Below are 7,663 nucleotides of genomic sequence, written 5' to 3'. Positions count from 1 at the left end.
GGTATTGACAGTCCATGCAACATCCAGTAAGTGCATACTTGAACACTATTTTGTAATTTTCTAAGTGGGGTGGGTTTGACTCTTATTTTGGGGTGGGCTTGAGTTGAAAACTATATTTGAGGTCGTAGGAAATAGCCGATGTCCAGTTCGGTCACTGGACCTTCTGGATCATCATCCACTGATCCGATTCCCGACTAAAGAAAGTATCTTATCCTCTTGGTTTGCTCGGTAACTTTGAGGGGTGGGCGAGAAAATTTATGAAGGGAATTACTATTACAGTTACAGAGACCGCTTTAGGGACATGGGGAGTTGGGATGACAGAGGAGGGGTCATTCTCCTTAAATTGGTGTACCACGGATCTTAGGACCCATAATGAATTGACCACACGTACTATGAATATTGTCGTTATATATCCATTCCATACTATTAAAGATCTAGGAGATTACACTTTTCGATCTTTTAATTTTGTTGAGCCTTTTCTGTTTTACTTGTTTGCGTTCGGAAAAGATGTTATCATTCCAGCCTAGCGTCCAGCACCAAAGAGTCTTGAATTCTGTTTTACTTGTGGAAATGATGCACGTCCACAATACAATTGGTTTAATTTTGAAATCTTGTTTGGTGCCTGTAGTATTCGGTATCGGTACTCCGCATATTGTTTTATTTTTCTTTACGGAACACCCGGTGGAGTTCGGGTGATAATCTACGGGTGGTCTCATAATTTCTTCTTTTTCACTGTTTTAAGTTTGTATCGAGAGATAAATTTTTAGTTGTGGAACTAAAAACTACTCCTAGTTAGAATCCTTTTTCTAGCAGTTTGTTTTCTTTTTCGTTATCAGCGTGTTATATTAAGAAATTTTCTTTGTGTGAATAAAATTCAATTTGAAAATTGAATTTACATATGCTCGAGAGACTTTCTTTTCCTTTCTATGCCTAGTGTTGATACCTAAGAAAAGGATTATTCATTGATAGGAGGAGGCCACCTTTGAGAAGGATCCAGGCCCATGGAATGGCACGAGGGTTAGGGACTAAGCCCATATCCCGATGGGCACATTCATGGATATGGAAGGATAAATGAGGAATCAAAAGCACGTTTAAAGTTAGTTAAAGAGGAATGGCAATATTGATAAATAAAGGCATTCCAATGACATGTATCATGAGATATAAAAAGGAGAAGTTTAAGGAAATTCTATAAAAGAGAAGGAAATAATATTATACAAGGGATCTTCTCTCGTTTATTTCGAACGCGCGATTGAGGATATTGAAATTAATTGGGGGATATAAATTATTTCCTCCAATCAATAGTGTTTGCTAAGGATATTTTCTGACGGAAAAAATACTAAAATATCCTTCCCTCAAAATAAAAATCTAAAAACTTAAAATCAAACAACAAAATCGTATCCACCATTTCCATCTTCACTTCTTATTAATCTCTCTGAGGTTAGGGTTTTGAAACCCAAATGTTCCCCATTCCCTTTCAAATTCTAAATTTTCCCCACTCCCGTTCAAATTCTCTTCTCCTTCTCTACCGACTCCTCACTTTGAAAACGATTTCTTCTTTTTCTTACATTCAAAAGTGATGAAGACCATGCCGGAAGTGATGAAGACTATGCCGGAAGTGATGAAGACCACGCCGGTAGTGATGAAGACATCCCGGAAATGATGAAGACCATGCCGGTATTGATGAAGACAATGCCGGAAGTGATGGAGACCATGCCGGTAGTGATGAAAAAAATGCCGGAAATATTTTTTTACATCACCGGAAGTGATGAAGACCATGCCGGAAAACGGTGCCAACGTGCTTGGTAACTAACATTCAATGTCGTAACTAAATGCCGACATGCTCGATAGAAATCTATCAATGCCGGTAGTCAAGTGAAAAAAAATTTAATTTAAATTTCCTGGATACTTTATATCATGTGCCGTCAGAGAAATTTAAGCAACATACTATGTCGGTAGCAGTACCAGCATGCTCGAGAATTAATTAACTGTGCCGGAAGACTGGTTAAAACTAGAAAATGGTTTTTTGGTTGAATACCGGCGTAGTTTTTTGGTTGAATATTATGTCGGCTTGAATTTCAAAATGGCGGATAAGCTCGGTGTCGGCATGGACGTGGTATGAATACCATGCCGGCATGGCTGCTCCCGGTATTGTATTCATACCACGTCCACGCCGGCACTGAGCTTTATCAGCTGCAAAAATGGTGGATTTAAAGAAAAAAAATCAAATTTTCAACCTCTTAGCAGCAATTCTCTCTTCACAATCATCCTCCATTTTCACCAAAAAAAAAAAAGTTCCATTTCAAATACTTTTTCCCTCCTTCTACTCTCACCTCACTCACCCAAATACAAACAAGTATACATACTAAACATTTAACAAATACTTAAGATTTTTCCTAATTATAATTAATCACTAAATCTGATTAGTGAGGGGTAGATTAAGTATTAGGTAAAAATACATAGATAAGGGGTGACCCTGATTTGATATTTGGATCCCATTTTTGTCCTTTTCCTCTATCTCCCAATTAATTTCAATATCCCCAAATCGCGCGTTCTTTATTTTTCTAGGAAAGGATGTAGTACTTGTTGTAACTAGGAGAAGTTAGCTTAATTCCAAATTACTCTTAAAACATAGCTTTCTAGCTTTTTCTTCTTCTTTTTTTCTTTTTTTTTTCTTTTTTTTTTTTTATGTGTGTGTGATTTAGAAATTTATTAAAAGACTAATTTGAAAGATTAGCTGAAACCGATATAAAAGAAGTAGAACAATCTAATATGAAGTAGGTAAACCATCGCTCCTAATTTTAGATCTGTCTACTTGGAGTTTGGCCTTAATACATAGAGATGGATTGGTATCCCAGCTCAAATTACAGGTCTCAAAAGAAAGCGAAACACAATCTCAAAGATAAATTATATGCAATTGAAATTAATAAGAGGAAGAGGACTCGGACTCGGACGATCAACTTCTCATTAAATAGGCTCTGGTGAGAAGGTAGATGATTCCCAATAATTTTCATAGTGTTTTGATTAATTTTTCTAGGTTTTATATCAAAATTTAAGTATAATTTTCAGTTAAAAAGTAATTTCGGCATTGATCGATGAATGAATGGAATGTCAACTACAATAGTCGGTATTGTTTTATAGTGGGTATTGATTGATGAATGAATCAATGCTGACTATTACAGTCGTTATTAGTTTGTAGTTGAGTACAATACCGACTCCCCTTTAAATTCCTTTTTCTTTTCTTTTTTTGCATGCTAGGAGTCAGCATTATATGTATTAGTGAAAGTTATGCCGTCAGAGGTACAATATCTGTGTTGTGAATTTATTCTCTTTCAACATGGTCGGTTGAAATTCCATAAGTGTCGACTGTTGGTTTCCTCTGTCAGCGTTGTTGTAAGTTTTCAATTCAATTCTGACTATGGGCACATATCCCCTTTATGAAATTTACCACAGTCGGCATACTCAAAAAACACTTTTGCGATGTTGATTGTTGATATTCCAATGCCGACTGTAGTTATTCAATATTGACTCCTAAGATGAATGTCAATTTTCAATTATGCAATGCCGACTCCTAGTTTGTAAAATGCATAGTCTATTGATGGATCGTTTGCTATTTGCGTCTTATGATTTAGGATCATGAACAAAGCTAATGTGGGTCAAATGAACTTGCAATTTTAAAGGAAAGGATGCTCTGGCTCTCATGTGTCCCTTTTAAACCGTCATGGTGACACTGAACTAAAGTGGACCTTCCAAGTAATTGTAGTATCTTATCAATCCGTGAACCTACAGAAGGGGAGTTGAGATGAAATTCTCAACCCGGAGAGGAGGAAATTCTCATGGAATAAGGAGTTCAAGGAAAAAGAAAAAGCAAATATAACTGAAAGTAAAAGGGTGGCCACTTACCCGCTGAATAACTAATGCTACCTGACCACTCAGATGACCATATTTCGGGTGAACCTGACGATGAACTCTTATTCGACTACAAAAGATTTGGGGGCTCATATTATCTACAAAACATCTGTATGTTTGTCATGTATTACTAATAATTTTATGTTTCGTTTTATAGGATCATAAGGATGCGGTATATATCTTTTAACACCAATCGATGCCTGCTTGAGATTTGGAAAATGAATGTCAAGTTGTTAGAGATCTAGTGGAAGCATCCGACTTATTGCATGCGTTCCTAAGTTACGTGGGTTATGCTGCTTTCATGGTAAATTGTTTCGCTGAAAAGTTTTGTAGAGAAACTGATACTATGTATTTCCCATGTGGCCAGATGACCTTAATTCACGATGATGCTCAACAAACTATAATCCTAGATGTATAAGGTAAAGCTCTTTTGGAAGGAAAATACACCTAGGAACTAAATTGGGAACAAATGCACGTTTGGTTGGGACGAAAAAACTTCAAAAGCAAAGTTCTATGTTGATAATAAGTATGGAGTTAAGGCGTACAAGATACTTATGTTAAAGGAAACCTGTGGAAGGACGAAGGATAAACTCGAACAAGAAAACTTGGATGCCAAAGATATTCGTCATACGGCCGTTGCATATTTTCTATATGTCTTGGCGCTAGATCTTTCCGGATACAAGTGGAAACTGGGTGAATGCAAACTTCTTGCAGTTGTTGTATCCTTTGGAGATGTCGTAAAATACTCGTGGGGCATTGCAGTGGTTGCATATTTCATGCGAAAGATGTGGAAGGCTAGCAAGGCGCCAACTAACTAACTTTTTGGCAAGTGTTCTCTCCTCCAGGTAATTTATTTGGAATTTTTATCGTTTTTGTTATTTTTCGATCTTTCAGTTATGTTGCTTATTATATATATACATAGGTTTGGGAGTACGAACACTTACCAACATCGTTCATGGACAACAAATTGTGGAAGAAACATGCAAATTGGCAGTCGCATCATCCTAGAGCCCTCAGATTCTCGTTCAAAGAGAATTCAGTTCCAGGTAACAAGGCTAAGCTAGTAGAAATAAGATTCGCTTTGGACCAAATTACAGTCGATAAGGTAGTCTTTAAAGGATCTTTCTAGATAAAAAGTTAAGTAGAATAAATGAAGAATAATGAGAATGTGACTCATGTATACCTTCATCAACGAGTAATGGTTTCGCGTTATGACATGCGTGGACTGATCAAGCGTGAAACCAATACACGTTTTACTCACTCGTAAAACAAAAACTGATTATATGTATGTGATTGGTAATGGTAATGCATTTATATTTTAGAGCAGTAATCTGCAAGACCTGGTAGTCTATTCTAAATTCTAGTGTAACACAACTTTGAAATCCATGGAATTAGGGTGTTAGAACACTACCCGGTCGAACTCGCAAGGGTGTTAGATGTACAAAACCATATCTTGATTTCTAGTCTACTAAAATCAAGTCTCGGACTAGGAGTAAATTATGGCAGTTGAGTATCAGACATCGCCGAGTAACCCTCGAAGATTTATGACTGAAGATCAAATGAAGATATTTGGAATTTTTCATCTACAAAGAGGTATGTAAGTATTGAACCATCCAATTTACTCACCATTACCATTCTATCTTTATGAGACTATGTCGTATGATTTTTACTATATTTCACATAGCAAAGAAGAAGTTTCGAGTCAAGCTTGTCTTGTTAAATATCTTGAAATATGATTTAAATAATGACGTTCACATATTCTTCGCAATCTTAGTTAAAAATAATATATTATTCAAGAACCACTTTTGTTTCAAGTTGATCATTTGGAAATCGCCCAAGCAATGATATTTCATATCTATAGTGATTGGGAATGTTTCAAATTATTGAAAGAGAGTTATCATAACTGCTGAGATTCTGGAAATATGGTAGGTGCTTCGGAACAGAGGTAGGTACGCATACCAAGTACGCGTACCCTTAGGTTTTGAATTCGTATAAAGAGAGAGGTACGCATGCCCAGTACACGTATCCCTGGACCATAGTGTATATTCTTCTAAGTAAATTTCAAAAAGAACTTCTCATATACTTAGATGAACTCTGTACAGAGTTTCATCTAATCTGAAAAGGTGTCTGGTTGAATCTCAAGTTATCTTAGCTTGAATTCATATCCACCTATAGTCTTGAAAGTCTATAAATATATAGACTCAAACAACTTTCAACCCCTGAAACTTTTGTGTCCTACTTATATGCTAGAGTCGTCCTCTATTGACTTAGGTTTCCTCTAAGAAACATAATTAGGTTTACGACTTAAAGACTTCACTTAGGGATTTGTGAAGCCGGATCCGAATATTTTTACTTTGATAGTTCGTGTATCCTGATCTTGTTCTTATTGATCTTCGAGGTTCTCTTTATCTCATATCAAGAACGAGATAGATAGAAATCGCAAAGTTCTATTCGTCTCAGATTTTGTGATTCCTCAAGATAGATATCTAAAACTTTTCTTTGTTGAGTAGTTTAAGATTATCCTTGAGAGGTGGTTAGTAATCCAGACTTCTTAGCTAATTCAATGTAAGTGTTACAGATTATTGATGTTTTTTATATGTGTCTATTGCAAATAGATTCCCAAGCCTTAATGTAGACGATCTAAAATAAAATAAAATAGGCTTATATGTTAGAAGGTATATTGGTATCAAAAGTCTCCACCTCAGGATGTAAAGACCGCCAGTTAAGGAAATCAATTGCGTGGAGCCTTGAAGGTATAAGAGACGTAAGGAGCACGATTGTATCTGAATTGCTCGGGGGTTAATTCAGTCTCAATTATATTCCAGTCTGAAATCTGATAGTAGGCTAGTGTATGTAGTGGATTGATGAGTGCTAAAAAGTGCATATTTTTATATATTTTTCTTGGCATTTAACTCATCTTTTGTGCATTAATTCTACATTTTATCCCATATTCTGTATTTTCATTGTTTTCAAGAATAAATATTTTTCTTACTTAATCTTGCATTTTTAGGTAATAAATGAAGTTCGGATGAGTCGCGGAGCGAAAAGAGCAGAAAAGTAGTGAAAAGCCGGGAAGAATTACGCAAGGAAGCCGCAAAGAATGGAGCACACGTCCAAAAAGCTAGGAATGGGCTCAAGAAGGAAGAATTGTTCTTAAAGAAGATATGGGCTTGGCATACCCAAGGCCCAAAACCCTTACCCAAACCCATTTTCTATATCCATAACCGCCTCCATTCTCAGCCGTTAGATGGGACTACATCGAAATCCTACGGTCGCTCCTTCGTAGAGCATCAAAATCTGAAGTCTCTGCAAAACACCACAGCGCTTAAATTCCAAGCCTTCAGATTAGATTGTAGTTGAATCCAACGATCGCTTCTATGCCTGTGCATCAAAATTAGATACTCCCGATCTACACTACAGTACCTAACTCCACCAAGTGCCGTCCGTTTCGTTGTATCCCTTCATCCGACGGTTGCTCATCGCTTGCCTCCGAATCGCCGTCAGATCTACCTACCATCTTCTCATCCTACGACGCAGATCGCATAACATCTTCCCTCGCTGAAACCGCTCAACACCATAACATCCGAGCCATATACCCCTAGCCAAACGCCCCCTAACCCTAACTCTATCGACTTCTTCTTTCTTCTCCATCTCTTCTTCCTTCCCCCGTCTGCAGAACCCGTACCACCACCTTCTCCCTCATCACCACTACCCACTCCACTGCCACCGCCACCAACTCCTCTACCACCACCACACC

The sequence above is a fragment of the Papaver somniferum genome, chromosome 5 (assembly GCF_003573695.1).
Source record: "Papaver somniferum cultivar HN1 chromosome 5, ASM357369v1, whole genome shotgun sequence".
Taxonomy (NCBI): Eukaryota; Viridiplantae; Streptophyta; class Magnoliopsida; order Ranunculales; family Papaveraceae; genus Papaver; species Papaver somniferum.
The sequence above is the reverse complement of the archived record's forward strand: the minus strand, read 5'-3'. Positions refer to the sequence as shown.